Source organism: Narcine bancroftii, chromosome 8 (assembly GCF_036971445.1).
Source record: "Narcine bancroftii isolate sNarBan1 chromosome 8, sNarBan1.hap1, whole genome shotgun sequence".
Classification (NCBI taxonomy): domain Eukaryota; kingdom Metazoa; phylum Chordata; class Chondrichthyes; order Torpediniformes; family Narcinidae; genus Narcine; species Narcine bancroftii.
This window is the reverse complement of record NC_091476.1, coordinates 137,285,493-137,304,846: the sequence shown is the minus strand read 5'-3', so window position 1 is coordinate 137,304,846 and position 19,354 is coordinate 137,285,493.

Below are 19,354 nucleotides of genomic sequence, written 5' to 3'. Positions count from 1 at the left end.
GGACAAAAATCACAGACACTCTCACTTTCTCTTATTTTGCACTAATTTATTTATTTTTAAAATGTAATTTACAGATGTGATTCAAATGAGAAAATATTCACACCTGTAATGCTGCCGCAAAACAATGAATTCTGTGACATGCTCATGACAATAAATTCTAATTCTGGAAGCTGTAGACTCTGTGGCTAATCACTGCTTTTAACTCTGGTTACAAGTTTGTAGATGACACAACCATTGAAGGCTGAATCTTAAACAAGGACAAGATAGAATGTAGGAAATTTTTCCCTTCACTTACGTGTTGTGCACTTAGCTCTGCCTAGTCTGAGTGGTTGTACTTGCATAACCAGCAACAATATCCACAGACACTGTAAAACAGAATTTTGACAATACTGTAGTTTAACTTGAGATTGCAGTAGCAATGGGCAAAGATTATGTTTGTTTGTCTGAGTTATCCGTTTCAAATAGTTGGTTTGTTGAATATGCCCAGCAGACCAAAATATACGAAAAGAAAGTAAAAAACAGCTCAAACACAGACAGGAAGGAAAAGCAAATTATTTAAGATTTATTTCTCAAGCTTGCATCGTGCCTCTTTACAACAGTGCAGAAGGTCACAGTCAGAAAGGTCAGAGTGTGAGTGGGATGGGAAATTTAAGTGGCAGGCAGCTGGAAATTCAGCGTCACTACTTCAGGGTGAGCACAGGTGGATTGCATAATAATCTCCTAATCTATATTTGGTTTCTCCAATGTAAAGGAAACAATATTGTGAACATCAATTATAATCATTAAAATGAAAGAAATTCAAGTGAATCATTATTTGGGTCCATGGATGGTGGGAATGCACTCTCCTGGTTGCACGGGAGAGTACCAAACAATGAAGAATAGAAAGTGGAGATGGAAGAATGGACAAGGAAGCACAGAAAGAGTGATCCCTTTAAGGTGCTGAAAGGAGAAGGGAAGAGAATATATTCTGGTGGTGAAAATGTGTTGGAGTGGTGGAAATTGCCAAAGATTATCTGTTGGAGAAAGAAGCAAGAGGAATAGAAGGGATGGACTGGGGTACTCTGTTCTTTCTCTGTCCAGGTAGAGACGGGTTGACAGCAGAGGTGCAGGGAATAGATGAGATGTGGTCAAGAGCTTGGTAAACTGTGGTGGAGAGGGGCCATGGGTCAGGAACAAGTAAAACATCTCAGAGGTACCTGTGTGGAATATCTCACCATCAGAGCAAAGGCAACAGAGATGGAGAAAACAATGGAGTCCTTATAGGAGGTAGAGTGGGAGTAAAAATAGCCAAGAGAGCAACCTGACCAGCATTTTCTATTTTCATTTGGGATTTTCCAGAGAGATGTTATAGGAATGGTGCACATCAGTGCTCAGATTCTGGAAACGAGAGAGAGGGCAGTGTGTGCTTTCTGGTTAATACTGGGTGGTGCACAGATACTAGAGTTATGTTGACCTCCTGGTCTACTGCCTTAGAGCGAGTCTTCATTAAATGTGGCTCCTTCTATCTACCTCAAGAATTCTCATCAGAGATTCTCACTGGAGTTTCTATCCCTCCCAATGCCGATTACAAACAGGCACTTGCAGAGCTGCATGATATGATCAATAAACAAGAGACGGCCCACCCCGATGCACTACAAGTCTTAGATGGCAATATTAACCAGGCCTTTGTCAAAAAAGCCCTGCCACCAGCATGTAATCTCCTGTATCAGAGATCCCAGCACGCTCATTCATTGCTACACCAAGATAAGGAAGACCTACCATTCTTTCCTGAGACAGCATTTTGGCAAGTCGGATCATGTAGATGTGCTCCTTCTGCCTTCATACAGACAGAGCCTAAAAGAGGAGGCCGCAGAGATCAGGACAGCTTGAAGGTGATTACAGGAGGCTGAAGAACGGTTTCATGACTTCCTCAGATTGGGTGGTGTTCAAGGACTCCTTTGAGGATTTGAATAATTACACCAGGGCTATCACAGACTTTATCAAAAAGCTGTGGGTGACTGTACCCCCACCAAATTGTTCAAGGCTTTCCCCAACCAGAAGCCCTGGATGAAGAATGAAATCTGGAACCTGCTGAGGCCCAGATCACAGGCATTTAAGTTGGGAGATCCAGATCAATACAGAAGGAGCAGGTATGACCTGTTATGTCCCAGGTGAAATGGAGATTCTAGATGAAAATGGAAACATCAAGGGATATCCGACACCGGTGGCAGGACCTAAATGCCATAACCTATTACAAAACCAAATCCAGTGAAGTAGCAGACAGCAATACTTCACCCCCAAAGGAACTCAATGCCTTCTACGCCCGATGTAACAACAGTTACAGCAAAGAACCACCCCTCCACACCCCAACATTCCCTGATGATCTCATTCTTTCCTTATCTGAGGATGACGCACATGCTACTTTCAGGAGAGTGAATCTGAGGAAAGCATCCAGCCTAGATGAAATACCTGGCCAAGTATTAAAAGTCTGTGTTGACCAACTTATCAATTTATTCACAGATATCTTCAATATCTCACTTCAGCAGGGTGTGGTACCCATCTGTTTCAAACAGGTGTCAAGTATACCGGTGCCCAAGAAGAGTGTAGTAACCTGCCTTAATGACTATCGACCAGTGGTGAGTGTTTTGAAAGGCTGGTGTTGAAGAATATCAGCTCCTGTCTGAGCAGTGGCATGGATACATTCCAGTTCGTCTATCGTACAAAGCAGGTCTATGGCAGATGTCATCTCACTGGCTCGACAAACACCCCTGGAACACCTGAGCAGTAAAGATGAACACCAGTAACCCTGGCAAATTTCTACAGATGTGTATTGAAAAGTGTGCTGACTGGCTGCATCATGGTCTGGAATGGGGACACCAACACCCCTGAGCGTAAAGCCATCCAAAAGATAGTGGACACAGCCCAGGACATAACAGGCAAAACCCTCCCCACTATCGAGAACATCTACAGCAGTGGTTCTTAACCTTTTTCTTTCCATTCACATACCACTTTAAGTAATCCCTGTGCCATTGGTGCTCTGTGATCAGGAAGGGATTGCTTAAGGTGGTATGTGGGTGGAAAGAAAAATTTGAAAATCATTGTTTTAATCATACCTAAATGGCTCGTTAAGTGCACGGTTTCTTAACTCCAAAGGAAATGGTCCAATGAGAATTTTTCTCCAGCAAAATATTTCAGTAAAAATTGGGTCTAGAGCAGTGATTCTAAACCTTCACATACCACCTTAAGCAATCCCTTACTAATCACAGAGCACCAAAGGAATAGGAATTACTTGAAGCGATATGTGAGTGGAAAGAAAAAGGTTGAGAACCAATGATAAACAGGGAGAGCAGCAGCGATCATCAAGGATCCACACCACCCAGAACACCCTCTATTCTTGCTGCTGCCATCAGGAAAGAGGTCCAGGGGCCACAAGACTCGCACCACCAGGTTCAGGAACAGCTGCTACCCCCTTCACCATCAGATGCCTCAACAATAAACTTAGGGACTCATTTAAAGACTTTTGTGCACTTTATTGATTTTTTAAAATTCTCTCTGCATTGCACAGTCAGTTTGTTTACATTCATCATCCATTTACAGATCTTTACAAGTATACAATTTTTTTCGCTTTACCGTGAAGTGGTAATTCTGTCTCACCCACAGAAAAAAAGAATCTCAAGTTTGCATGTGATGTTATGTATGTACTCTGACTGTAAATATGGAATCTGAAATCAGAATCAATCAAGTATTTGAACCATAAAATTAATTATTGATCCTTTTGAACAACTCTGCCTTTTCCCTTGCTATGTCATTGAATATAATTTTAATTCTGATATCACTTGTTGAATTAAACCATTAAGATCACTAAAGAATGGCATGACTAGAGCAATTATAGACCCAAGCACAGAAGCTGGTTTCGTAACAGTGACAGCACTCTGATATCGTTACCTTCTTGTTCTCAATTTTCTTGTCAATGATTTTGAAGGTTTAATGTTATGCTCTGCATTTTTAAATGCTAAATTCAGAAAAGGTTGAAACATTGACAGTGATAGATAGATTTAGCATTGTTCCTGAAATGTCTTGGTATTAAGCACAGGTAGAATACAACACTCCTTTAAAATTTTGCAACACCAGCCTTCACACTCTGATACTAATAGAATTTACATATAAGAACTATTTGCTCATACCAAAATGTTTACTCACTTGTTACCACTGTTTTTAAGTTCCAGACATATATTAAAAAAATACATTGAGATTCCTGTAAAAAATTAACATCAAAATTAGTTCTTAATTATCTATTGGCCAATTTATTTCTAACCAGCCACTCTGCGCCTTAGAATTATATTGTACAACATGTTATTGGTGTAAAGTTATTCCTACAATAGAGTGGGGAGGTTTTGAGAATGTAGTTTTACAAGTTATTTTAGACAGTAATCATCCCGCAGGAAAAGCAAATGATCTGTTTTGCATTTCTTCTGTGAAGTAATTGAATCATATTGCTGGGCCAAGACACATCATGTTATTGTGTTTTCCTCAGTGCTTCCTGAAGAGTTAGGAGCTCATTCATATTTATTTTTCTTTGTGATTGCTTTAATTCTTCATTAGGAAAATAACATCGCTATTTCATTCCTTTACAGATCCCAAATGCATACACAGTGTTAAGAGTAATAGAGCACTGAACCGGCCCTCAGCCCAAAGTCCATGTCAACCAAGATGGCATTCTGGTCTACCCATTTGCCTGCATTTGGTCCATATCTTTCTAAACCCTTCTGATCAGTATATATCTGTCCAAATACCTTTTGAATATTGTAAATGTATCTGCTTTTATAGCTTCCTGGCAGCTCGTTCCAAATACAGACTACTCTCCAACCCCTTTGTCCCTTAGTGCCGGAGGATTGGCGTATTGCGCATGTGGTTCCGTTATTTAAAAAGGGTTCAAGGAGGAAGCCTGCAATTATCGGCCTGTAAGTTTGATGTCTGTGGTAGGTAAATTAATGGAGAAAGTTCTTAGAGATAGTACTTATAAATATCTGGATAGACAGGGTCTGATCAGGAGCACTCAACACAGATTTGTGGGCGGAAGGTCCTGTTTGACCAATCTGATTGAATTTTTTGAAGAGGTGACTAGGAATGTGGATGAGGGTAGCACGGTGGATGTTGTCTATACGGACTTCAGTAAGGCCTTCGATAAGGTACTACATGGAAGGTTAGTTAGGAAGGTGCAGTCTTTAGGTATAAATTTTGAGATAGTCAAATGGATTAAACATTGGCTGAAAGGGAGAGGCCAGAGAGTGGTAGTGGAAAATTGTCTGTCAGGTTGGAGGCCGGTGACCAGTGGTGTGCCTCAGGGATCTGTATTGGGCCCATTGTTGTTCGTTATATACATTAATGATCTAGATGATGGGGTGGTGAATTGGATTAGTAAATATGCAAGATAGGTGGAATAGTGGATAATGAAGAAGGTTTTCAAGGATTGCAGAGGGATTTGGGCTGCTTAGAAAAGTGGGCTGAAAAATGGCAGATGGAATTTAATGCTGATAAGTGTGAGGTGCTTCATTTTGGTAAGAAGAATCAGAACAGGACATACGTAGTAAATAGGAGAGCATTGATGAATACAGAAGAGCAGAAGGATTTAGGAGTAACGGTACATCGTTCCCTGAAGGTAGAAACTCATGTGAATAGGGTGGTGAAGAAGGCTTTTAGTATGCTGGCCTTTATCAATCATTGTATGGAATATAGGAGTTGGGAAGTGATGTTGAGATTGTATAAGGCATTGGTCCGGCCTAATTTAGAGTTCTGTGTGCAGTTCTGGTCGCCTAATTATAGGAAGGATATAAACAGAGTGGAGAGAGTGCAGAGAAGATTTACCAGAATGTTACCTGGGTTTAAGCATCTAGAGTACAGGGAGAGATTGGGCAGATTAGGTCTTTATTCTTTGGAGCTTAGAAGGTTGAGAGGGGATTTGATAGAGGTATTTAAGATTATGAAAGGGATAGACAGAGTGGATGTGGATAGACTATTTCTGTTAAGAGTAGGAGAGATTGAAACAAGAGGACATGAGTTAAGAGTTAAGGGGCAGAGGTTTAGAGGTAACATGAGGGGGAACTTCTTTACTCAGAGAGAGGTAGCGGTGTGGAATGAGCTTCCGGGAGAAATAGTGGCGGCAGAGTCAATTTTATTATTTAAGAAAAAGCTGGACAGGTATATGGATGAGAAGAAGGTGGAGGGTTATGGTCATTGTGCAGGTAGGTGGGACTAGAGAGGAGTGTTTGGTTCGGTGCGGACTAGAAGGGCCTAATGGCCTGTTTCTGTGCTGTAATTGTTATATGTTATATGTTATATATAAATCTCTGTCCTCTCACCTTAAACCTATAGTTCATGAATTATCTACCACGGGGAGAAGAGCTTTCATTTTCTTTCCTTTTAAATTTGACAATGTTATAACATTCGTTTTTATAGAAACTCAGAAGGGGATCATTTGTCCTATCATGTCCATGTCAATAGATAAAATCTGGAACCTATTGGGAGCCAGATCACAAGCATGTAAGTCCAGAGATCCAGAAGACTATACAAGGAGCAGGTATGACCAATGGAACGCTATCTCCTGGGTGAAATGGAGATTCCAGATGAGAATGGAAACAACGAAGGACACGTGACAGCTGTAACATGCACAAAAACAAATCTGGTGCAATAGGAGAGACCAAAGCTTCACTCCCAGAAAAGTTCAATGCCTTCCATGCCTGATATGACCACCAGAACAAGGAAGAACCACTGAGCACCTCCATGTCCCCTGATGATCCTCTACTATCAGTATCTGAAAATGGCATATGGGCTGCCTTCAGCAGAATGAATCCAAGGAAAGCACCTGGTCCAGCCTAGTACTGAAAACCTGTACTGACCAACTGGCCAATTTACACATCAATATCTTCAACATCTGATAGGGCGTGGTACCCACCTGTTTCAAACAAGCCTCAATCATACAGTCCCCAAGAAGAGTGTGATAACCAGTCTAAACAACTACCAACCAGTGGCACACACATCTACGGTGATAAAGTGTTCTGAAAGGCTGATGTTGAAGCATATTAGCTCCTGTCTGAGCAGCGACATGGATCTTTTCCAATTTGCCTACCGCAGTAACCAGACTACAGCAGATGCCATCTCACTGGCTCTACACAAAACTCTGGAACACCTGGACAGCAAAGATGCATATATCAGGATGCTATTTATTGACTACATTTCAGCATTTAACACCATCATTTTCTCAAAACTAATCAGCAAACTTTAATACTTGGGCCTCAATACCCCATTTCTAATTGGAACCTGGATTTCCTCACCTCCAGACCACAATCAGTGAGGATTGGTCAGATCATCTCGGGGGCGGGTGGGGGAGGGGGGGGGGAAATCGAGTTTATACTGTTTATGTGTACACACACACACACACACACACACACACACACACACACACACACACACACATATATTTTATACTGTATTTTCAGTTTTGTTCCCTTTTCTCATTGTATTGTATTTCCTATAAAAAACAATAAAAAAGTTATAAAAAGAAAGAAAAGATCATTTCCACAATCTCTGTCAGTGCTAGAGTGCCACAGGACTAAGAGCTTAGTCCACCCCCGCTCTACTTGCATTACACCGAAGATTGTGCGGCTCTCCACAACAGCACCATTTACAAACTTGCTGGTGATACCACATTAGTGGGCTGTAAAAAAAAGGGCAATGAAGGAACTGAATGGTGCACCAACAAAACTCAATAAGCAAGGAGCTGGATGTAAACTTCAGGAAGGGAAAACCAGTGATCATTGGGGATCAAAGGTGAAAAGGGTGAGCAAATTTAAATTCCTGGGAGTCACTATCTTGGAGAAACTATCCAGGACCCAACATACTCATGTCATTGTGAAGAAATCACATCAGTACCTTTATTTCCTCAGGATTTTGACATGAGAACCTTGGCAAACCTCCTCAGATGTGCAGTGGAAAGTGTGCTGAGCAGCTGCATCACAGCCTGGTATGAGGGCGCCAATACCTCTGAGCAGAAAGCCCTGCAAAAGTTAGTAGACACAGCCCAATATATCACAGACAAAACTCTCCCCACTATCAGAGAGCAGCAGCTATCATCAAGTATTTAAACCACCCAGGACATGCTCTGTTCTCGCTACTGCCATCAAGAAAAATGTATAAGTGCTATAAGACTCATACCACCACGCTCAGAAACAGTTACTATGCCTCCGCCATCAGACTCCTAAACTACAGAGTTAATCAGAGATTAACTTAAGGACTCTTACTTATTTATTATTGAATATTTATTTTTTCTATATTTGCATGGTCACTTTGTCTACATTACTTTCTTTCCTTATATATCTCTCTCTTTTGTATATGTATCTTTCTTCTTAAGTACAAATTCTGCCTGGGCTGCAGGAAAAAGAATCTCTGGTTTGTATGTGGTATTATGTAGTACTCTGACAATAAAATTGAACTTTGAATTTTGAACATTCAGAATGTTCTGCTGTCTAATCTTATTTCTACATTCTCAGACTGGTGCATTGCTGCACCTTAACTCGATATTGTTTTAAAATACAGTGAGAAGTTCTGCCTCTACCATCATGTCAGACAATGAGTTCCAAACCAACCTGTTCCAATGGTTGAAAATATATTTTTTTTCTGTTCCCTTTTCATCACTTGATTACCTAAGACCTATATCCTTATTATCAACTCCTCGACCAAGGTAAACGAGTCTTACTCCTCCACTATACAATGGAAGTGATTCAATCACCTCTCACCAGGTGTCTACAAATTTAAAGGTTCAGCCTTTGGAGGAGGATGTTATGCAAGATCAGGTAAGATTCTCCGAATTGTTTTACAATTGCAGGAAAGGCAAATGTCTCAAGCTTCTAGTGACCATACAACCACAAACTCCTACCCCTTAGATGCTCTCTTTTTTTTAAAAATATCTCTCAGCAGGGGGTTTGATCTTTCCTTTTAGTTTTTCAATTTAAGATAAAAGTGGAAGGAAAGTAAAAAGTGACAATGGAAAAGAGTGAAGTCAGTCTGCTACCAGCTCTATGGGTAAGTCTAAAACAACAGAAGTTGTTATTGATAGAGCTATGGACTCATTGAACTCTATAACACAGGTCCTTCACCCCAAATTGTCCATGCAGACAAGGTTTTTTTATCTAACCTAATCCCATTCATCTGCATCTGGCTCCTATCCTTCTAAAGCTTTCCTATCCGAGTACCCACTTAAATGTCTTTGAAATATCAAAAATGCGCCCACCTCTACCACTTCCACTGTCGGCTCATTCCACATACCCTCCACCCTCTTTATGAAATAGCTGCCTCTCAGGTCCAGTTTAAATCATTCCTCTTGGGAAAATTACTGTGACTACTAACATTAACCATGTCCTTCATGATTTGACATATGGTCACCCCTCAGCCTTCTATGCAAGATTGAAAAGTCTCAGGCTCCCCAGTCTCTCCTTAAAACTCAAACAATCCACTTCCAGTAACATCCTTGTGAATCTTTTCAGAATCGGTATCGGAATCAGAAGTGGAAGTTCTGATTCCGATACCGACTATCATGAAATTCGTTGTTTTGCGACAGTAGAATGGTGCATTACAGTCACAAAAATGGCTATAAATTACACTTGCATAAATTAAATAATTCGTGCAAAAGAGGAGACTAAAAAGTGAAATCTGATGATGGAGGGGAAGAAGCTGTTTTTGTACCATTTGGTGTCTTCAAGCCCCTGAACCTCCTTCTTGATGGTAAAAGCGAGAAGAGGGCATGGCCTGGGTGGTAAGAGTCATTTGGGTAGAGGCTGCTTTCTTGAAATACCACCTCTTAAGGACTAATTCCCAAGATGACACTGGCCAAGTTTACAACCCTCTGGAGCCTCTTCCTGTCCTGTGCATTGGCACCTCCATACCAGACAGTGATGCAACCAAACAGAATGCTCTACACAATACACTTGTAGAAACCTGCAAAAGTTTTTGACATACCAAATTTCCACAAACTCCTAACAAAATTTAGCTGCTGGCGAGCCTTCTTTATGATTGCATTGACGTGGGGAGTGGCATGATGGCATAGGTTGTAGACTTGAAAATACACCTCTCCTGGCAGAATTAATCAAACCTCGACTAAAAGTAATTGTAGTGAACTGGGAATTCACTGCTGATGTGATGCTCTAAGGACTGGCTCCTCCCCCGACTCCACCCCCGCATATTCCGATATAAACCCGAGTTCAGTCCAAAGACTATTGTGTGTTCTTCTTACTGAATAAAAGCGTGTTGTACTCTCTCTGGTTTTGAGTGCTCTCAGTCATGCTACAGTAACTTAAAAACAATTTTTAAACTTAAAAACTTTGGGATTTATTCATTAATTGATATATTATGGCTACAAGGAAAGGAAAGATTCAAATGACTAAGAAAACGGTTGCTAAAGAAGTTAGCTGAAGAAGTTGGGCCTATCTTAACGATGGAGCCTTGTGCTCAAGTTCTTCCTCCTCCAAGAGCTGTGATGTCAAGGATTCATATGACTCCAGCTCCATTTCTCCGGGGAGCCGGCAAAGATGGCGCTGGAGTCCAGAAGAAGACCACCGAACGGAGCAAGGTGTTTCCCTATGAGGAGCAGTTGAACTGATTAAGGCTGTGGTTACTAGCATTGCCAGTCAGACACAGCCATTGATTCAATTAGATGTTGAATCAGGATCATGTGGAAGTGATTCAGTGGGACAAAAGGATGAAGATCAAAATGAAGAGAAGGAAGAAAAAGCTTATGAAAAATTGAAGGGAGCAGGAGCAGAATATGAAAAAGATGAGGCTCAACTGATTCAAGGGATTGAAGCTGTACAATTCACATATCCTGAAGCTAGAACTCAAGGTAAGGAAACTCATGAACAAACATCTATAATTATCAACTAAATGCAGTTAATGTGTAAACGTATAGATTTGCAATGTATATCTGTCTGAAGTGACGTTAAAGCACAATTTGAACATGTTAAGGGTGAAATGAAAAATCTTAAAGAAGAATTGGCAAAATATACTAAAGGTTAAAATTCAAGTCCAGAAAATTTGAAGATGATAATCAAGATTATCTTTATAAAGTGGAACAATGTAAAGATACAGTTAATAAAATGGAAGATTCTGTTATGGCATGGGATGTGCAAAGGAAAGAACTTTCACAAAAGATCAATGTATTGGAAAATCATAGTCGCAGGAATAATGTGAAGATTGTTGGGTTTGGTTGAAGATTTTGAGGGCCCTAATCCAATACAATTTTTTCAAAAGTGGATTCCAGAAGTTCTGGGTCCTGAGAATTTTCCAAATGGACTTAAACTGGATAGAGAACATAGGGTTAATAGAAAGAAGCCATTCCCGGGACAAGTGTCATGCTCAATTTTGATTAGATGTATCAAGATAAAGAAATGATATTAAGAGTGGTGGTGCAAAATGCTAAGGTCTATTAACAGTATTTTTCTATGCAGATTTAAGTATGTCAATTGTGAAAAGAAGAAAGGAGTTTAATCCTGAAAATCAGTATTCTGGAAAACAGGAGATAAATTCTCTTTCTGATACCCAGCCACACTTTTTTTTTTTAACTTTATTTAAGATTTTATAACATGAATAATATAGAAGATTATATTTAAAAAAGAATAAAAGTAAGATAATAAAATTACAGTACCACATCGGTAAACTAAATAAACTACCCCCCCAATGATTATTACACAACATTAATAACCTAACCCCCCCAAATAAAGAGTGAAGAGTTAATAAAATAAACAATATTATATATAAGAAAAAAAAGCCCACTTACAAAAAAAAGATAAAACATAACAAGTAAAGATACTAACAAAAAAAGTTATCAATACTAAAATATCACAGTTAAAAACATATTTAAAGCAAATTTAAATGCATATATTTAACAAACGGAGTCCACTTTGACCTATAAAAAGACATCCTATCCTGAATTGAAAAAGATCTCCTTTCCATGGTCAAACAGGATTTCATCTCCAAATGCCACCTATCTAAAGTTAATATATTTCTATCTTTCCAAGTAAGTGCTATACATTTCTTGGCCACAGCTAAAGCTAAATAGATAAAGGAAATCTGATAATCCTTTAAACCTAAATCAATTAGTGATTGCATATTCCCTAATAAAAATATATTAGGATCTAATACAAGACAGATATTATATAAACTATCAAGTATAGATTGAATACCTTTCCAAAACTGTTGCAATCGCTCACAAAGCCAGACAGTGTGCAAAAAAGTATTAGCCGTCTGGTCACAACGAAAACAGCAATCCGACTTACTAAGGCCAAACTTTTTTAGTTTCTCCGGTGTTAAATATAACTGATGTATAAAATTATAATTAATCATCGCTAATCTAGCATTAATTAATTTCCAAATACTATTCTGACAAATTTCCATCCAGGCTTCTTCAGCTATTGTAAAACCTAAATCTTTTTCCCATTTCAATTTATCTTTATTCCAATCTTTTTTACTTTCGGTTTCTTGTAAAATACAATACAAATCAGATATATATCCCTTTTTTGGTATTGAAAGTACATATTCCTCAAAATTAGAATCAGGCAATAAGATCATATGACGACCACATATCTGTTTTACAAAAGATCTTAATTGATAATACACAAATACAGAATTTCCACTAATACCAAATTTTCTTTGTAATTCGTCAAAGGAACAAAAATATCCCTCAGAAAAACAATCAGATAAATTTTTTATTCCCTTCCTTTCCCATTGTTTCAAGGTGATATTGGAGACTGTAAAAGGAACAAGTTGATTATTATATAATGGCGCTCGTCCAGACCATTTATTTTTGAGCCCCAATTTGTTACTTGTCCATAAATAAATTCAATAAATGCTTCAATATTGGGACATCATAAGTTCGTAATAAATTTTTATTCCATCGAAACAAAAACTCATGAGGAGATTTTTCTAAAAAATAACCGCCATTTCTACCTTTGCCCAACTGGGCGGATCATCCATATTCATTAATGCATTAAGAAATTTAAATTGAGCTGCTTCATAATAATGCTGAAAATTCGGTAATCTTAAACCTCCAAATTGGAAATCCCACATCAACTTTCTCATCGCCACCCTCGGAAATTTTCCCTTCCATAAAAAGTCTCTAATTGCTTTATATAAATCCTTAAAAAAACTTTTGTTTAAAAAATAAGGAATTGATTGAAACAAATATTGTATTTGAGGAAAGATATTCATTTTTATAGTATTAATCCTCCCTAATAAACCCAAAGCTAAATCCTTCCACCCAATCAAATCTAATTTAATCCTTTTTATTAAAAGAAGATAATTAATTGAATATAAGTCTTGAAACTCCGTATTAACATTAATTCCTAAATATTTAATTTGTGTAGTCCACTTCAATTGGTAATACTTTTATATATTGAATAATCATCTTTACAAATTGATAGAATTTCACTTTTAGCCCAATTTACTTTATAACCAGATAATTGACCATAGTTTTCTGGAGTGGGAGTCCAATGGGGTGGGCAACGAGAGTTATTTAATTTTTGAATTTATGATTGCATTAACATGATGGGCCCAGGATGGATCCTCAGAGATGTTGACATCCAGGATTTTGAAGCTCTTAACCTTCTCCACTGATGCTCCCTAAATGAGGACTAGTTTGTGTTCTTGTGAATTCCCCTTCCTGAAGTCTACCATCAGTGGTTTAATTTTGCTAACATTGTGTGCAAGGTTGATGTTGTGACATTACTTAACTAGCTGATCTATCTCACTCCTGTCCATTTCCTCATTGCCTTCTGTGATTCTGTCCACCATGGCGTCATCAGCAAATTTGTTGATGGCATTACAAGTGTGTCTAGCCACACATCATGAGTGTAGAGAGAAAAGAGCAGTGGGCTCTTGAGGTGCTCCTGTGTTGATTGTCAGTGAAGAGGAGATGATTTTACCGATCCACGCTGACAATGGTTTCCGAAGAGAAAGTCAAGGATCCAGTTGTAGATGGAGATGTAGAGGCCCAGATTTTGAAGTTGCTGACTGTTATAAACTAACAACCTTCTCAATTTTGTTAGCGACTAAAGAGACTTTGTTAGCACTAACAAAGGAACAGCAATGGCAAGAATTCACCAATGGTAAATTCAAAATAATAGTTTTTATTAAACTATAATACCATGACATTTCTTACTTATCTCTAACTTAACCTCTAAATTTAAACCCCCACTATACACAAGTGTGTGTGTGTGTGTGTGTGTGTGTGCATGCTTGCGTGCGTGCGTGTGTGTGCGTGTGTGTGCATGCTTGTGTGCGTGCGTGTGTGCGTGCGTGTTTGTGTTTTGAAAAGTCAATTTTAAAACCAGCATCATTTTGCTTTTGCTTGAAGATCCTAAATTTTCAGTTCAGAAATAATTATTAAGTGCCTTTGAACATTATATCCTCAGGCCTCTTTAAACTCACAATCTTTTGATGATTTGTCTTTCAGAGAGATTTTCTTCACACGAGTGTTTTCTTTTCTTTAATGAAGATTTTGGAATCTGTGCTCCAAACAATGAAGCTGCCCTCTTTATCCTAAAACTGTCAGTCAGCAGTGGATTTTCTTATCTCAAAGCCACTTATTCTGTGTTCCCCTTTTCCAGGAGTAACGCAGGTAGCTTTTTCCCCTCTGCAGGAAATATCGCTGCTGGTCAGTCCTGCATCTTAACAGAATGGCAGGTTTTCTTCAACTGAACTCTTTGTCTCCAATTTCAATAATATATTTCTGGCAAATCTCTCATGTCACATGGTATGTGACATCATTTCTGTCTTTGAAGTTCATGATTTTTTTCACACATTTGTGCTAAAAGTTTCTCTTGATCAGCACAATATTGTGGGTGAAGGGCCAGTACTGTATTCTATGATCTCTGTTCTAAGTCCTTTCATCATTTTTTAAAATATTTTCCTCTTTCTCTCTTTCCTGGTTCAACTAAGTCCTATCATTACTCCTTTTAAAATCTTTTCCTCTTTCTCTCTCGTCTTTCTCGCCTTGTTCAAAGCATGAACCGAACCAAAGTCTTCAATCAAACCTGTGGAATTGTGACATACTGTCTTTTTGGAATGTTAAATTTTGTGTAAAGTGTTCGGATGTAAAACTGTATTCTCCAATGCTTCATAAGCAGTGGGATTTCATCTATTAAACAAAATTGTAAAATGTTACAGCTTTAGATGGAATGAATATTGAACAGTGATTTCCAAAAAAAATTGAACCTTGAACAGCCTTTTTTTCTCCATTTTATGTGACAATTAATATTGTTCCAAATGGCCTACAAGGCAGTCATCAAAATCCTGACACAAATGTTAAGTGCAAGGTTTTCATCCCAAGAATATAACTGAAGTATTAAAACCAATTAGCTAATTAATAACAATCAGTGATATTTATTTAATGAACCATTAGGAGGATTAGATATAATAATTTCCATTTGAATATTTTAGACTTCCCTTTTCATTTACCTCAACTGAGTTTATCCAATGTCAACAGGTCTTTAGATGGAAATGGAACCTCAAAGTTCAAACTTAAAATTTATTGTCAGAGTACACCTAATGACATCACAAACAAACCTGAGATTCTTTTTGCTGTGGGCCAAGCAGAAATTCCTACTTATCGCCTGTAGTGCAGAAAAACTATGTATACAAAAGAAATAAATATAAACAGGAAGGAAGTGCAAACAAACTGTGTAATACAGAAAATAAATATTCAATAATTAATAATGTGCAAAGTAAGGATCCTTAAATGAGTCCCTGATTGAATTTGTTGTTGAGGAGTCTGATGGTGGAGGGGTAGCAGCTGTTCCTGAACCTGGTGGTGCGAATCTTGTGGCACCTAGACCTTTTTACTGATGGCAGTAGCGAGAACAGAGCATGTGTTGGGTGATGTGGATCTTTGATGATTGATGCTTCTCTTCAATGGCAATCTTCCATGAAGATGTTCTAGATGGTAGGGAGAGTTTTATCTGTGATGTACTGGGCTGTATCCAGTACCTTTTGGAGGGCTTTCTGCTCAGAGATATTGGTTCTCCAATAATAAGCCATGATGCAGCCAATCAGCACACTTTCCACTACACACCTGTATGTTTGTGCAAATAAGAGACACTGAGATAAGGCCATCATTAAATTAAATGGAGGAGCAGACATGAGGGGCTCAGTGGCCTTCTCTTGACTCAATTGTCATTTAATTACCAACTTTTATGAGCATCCCGATCAAAATCCAATGCCACAGTGGAGATCTTGTTTAATGTTCTCATGGTTAGCACTAGAATAATCTCCAAGAATCTTAAGATTGATGGTATTTCCTGTAACTGTTGCATAATTATGCAAGATAAGGTTTTTATCGGGTATTTACTTTTTTTGAGTTAAGTATTGCAGTGTATTTTTATTTAATCTGCTTTAGGCATAGATCCAGTAAGTTTAATGTTGCTCTGGATGTTTGACCTCTCTCTCTCTTTAGAGCACACATGTCAAACTCAGGCCCGTGGGCCAAATTTGGCCCGTGATATAATTATATTTGGCCCGCAAGATCATATCAAATATGTATTAGAGCTGGCCCGCTGGCCGCCGTGCCAGTATAGCGCATGCACAGCTAATACTACAAATCCCAGAATGCTTTGCAAATGTGGTGGCGCCGGCCCGTCAGCCCGCTAATTGCCCCCACCTCCTCTCTTTACTTTCATTAGCATCTGTGACCTGTCGCCCAACTCACACGTAATAAACCCCTTACGGAAAATGGCCAAACGAAAGACAGAAAACAGGACCTTTCAAGACAGGTGGGAGGGAGACTATATGTTCATCATTTTAAAAGACAAACCTGTTTGTCATTGAAGCAAGTTGTTGTTTTTTTGACTTGTCGGCTTGTGAAAAAAAATACATTTAAAAGGAGCTTAAAGGCTATAGAGAAATATTATTTATTGAATATTTTATTTCTCATTTGATAATGCTTCTTCTGGAAAGAGTTTAACCAAAACTATTATTAAACATTTATTTTAATAAGAAAAAGTTTAACCTTACATATGTTGAAAGAAGAGAAAACATGCAGATGTTGTTGAAAATTTTCAATAAATATTTAGTTTGGCCCACGACTTAGTCCAAGTTTTTAATTTTGGCCCTCTGTGAATTTGAGTTTGACACCCCTGCTTTAGAGTTTGAAGAACCACAGTGATACATACTTTGCGAGAAATGTTATCCACTCAGGTGGGTACAGTTTGTTTTCCTTTGGGATTCCACATACCGTTTCCCTGACAAGAAAGCACACATCAGTCTTCTGTTGAGACACTGTTGCAACCAATGAAACACTTCTGATTTATCTGACTGCTCTGTCAAGTTTGAGAAAGATTATATTTCCTTCAGTGATCTTTGTGACTTCAGGATATTATAAAGCTCTCTACTGCTAATTAAGTATTTGCGAACAGCAGTCCCTATTTAAGCTGACCTAAAAAGCAATGAGACAATGGTAAGATATTGAGCTGGAAATTCCTTCACACATCTCAAAAAAAACATGGTTGTGGGATAGAAAGTCAACTTAGTCCTGCGCAGAGCTGTTTGCTCCCATTCCCAGAGAATCCAACTTTATCTTTTTTCACTAGTACTCTTTTCCAGGTTTCTGATGCTCCTTAATGACATCATCAATTGTGCACATACCAAATGTCCCTGCAATGAGATTTTCATAAACTATATATCTTACTTAGTCATAAAACAAATGATAATAATGTTTATTGACCTCTATGTTGCACAATGTACATAAACACTAGCCAAGTTGTACTAAATTAACAACTGATTCCTTCTCAATCAGTCTTGCTGACAAAACTTGTCCTCTTCTGAGTTCTCCAGATGATCCTCTTTCTTTCAGGTCACCTGTCAGATTGCCAGTCTTTTCCTTGGACCAGACAGCCTCCCAAAGTTGGCCAGCTTTGTCCTTCTGGAAAGCATTTCTGTGTGCAGTTTGGGTCACCAAATGAGAGGAAGATGATAAACAAAATAGAGAGAGTGCAGAGAAGGTTCACGAGAATGTTGACAGGATGGCACGGTTTGAGTGACAGAGAAAGGTTGAGCAGCCTGGGGCTTTTTTCTCTGGAGCGTAGAAGATTGATGGGGGATTTGATGGAGGTGTTCAAGATTTTAAAAGGGACAGAGAGAGTCAACGTGGATAGGCTTTTTTAATTAAGAGTGGGGGATATTCAAACCAGAGGCCATGGTTTGAGATTGCAGGGGGAAAATTATGAGGGGAAATTTCTTCACGCAAAGGGTGGTTGGGATGTGGAATAAGCTTCCAGCAGAGGTGGTTGAAGCAAGGACGTTATTTACATTTAAGGAAAGACTGGATAATTACATGGAGGGGAGAGGACTGGAGGGGTATGGACCAGGTACTGGTCAGTGGGACTAGGAGGGTGGGAATTTGTTCTAGCATGGACTAGTAGGGCCAATACTCAAAAAGTGTATTCTTTGTCCCCACGGACACCTGTAACCTCCGATCAGCTCAAATACAATCTCAGTGTATCAATGGACATCAGGATCATGGTCACTCTCAGCTTCCTACCTCTGAATCATTCCTGGCTGCATCAAGGAAACCACCTGAGCTCCATACTCGAGCACAGAATATGAATGTTGCATGACCTTCTGAGTTTCTCCAGCATATTTGCATATTGCACAGAATACTTCATCTGCTTTTCCTTCAACTTACAAGATCACCCAGAACTCAGAAGAGGACAATTGTTGTCTGCATTACAGGCATTCTTACGGACATTCGTATACTTGCAATGACTTCCCGAATAACTTTGCAGCACTGGAATATCCCACTTGTCTAATGCTCAAGTCTGTGGACACAGATCTTCACCAGCCTGCCAGGTCCATCTGACCCCTCTGAGAACATTTCCCACTCTCCTCTTGTTATTCCATCACACATTTATTTATCTGGGAGAGTATAATTTGCATTGTTGCATGTCCTTTTTTTTATTTTAAATTTTACAAAGGAATACAAACACTTATTCCCCTTTCCCCTCCCCCCACCTTCCCACCCCCTATCCCTATCCCTCCCCCCACCCCTTACTATCCATCCCCCCCCCCAGAGGTTAACATACTGAAAGAAAGTTGTTACAAAATATGAGTATATAGCATGGATTGAATTACAATGCAAATAAAAATAATAATTATTTAACATTTAACTTCATACATTTCAAATAAGAAGTCCACATATTTTCAAAAAAAGAATAATTATTCCTCAAATTATATGTAATTTTCTCTAAATACAAACATGATTGAATTTCATTATGCTTCCTCTGTATACTTAGGTCTACATCATTTTTCCAAGTTACCACTATACATTTCCTAGCTACTG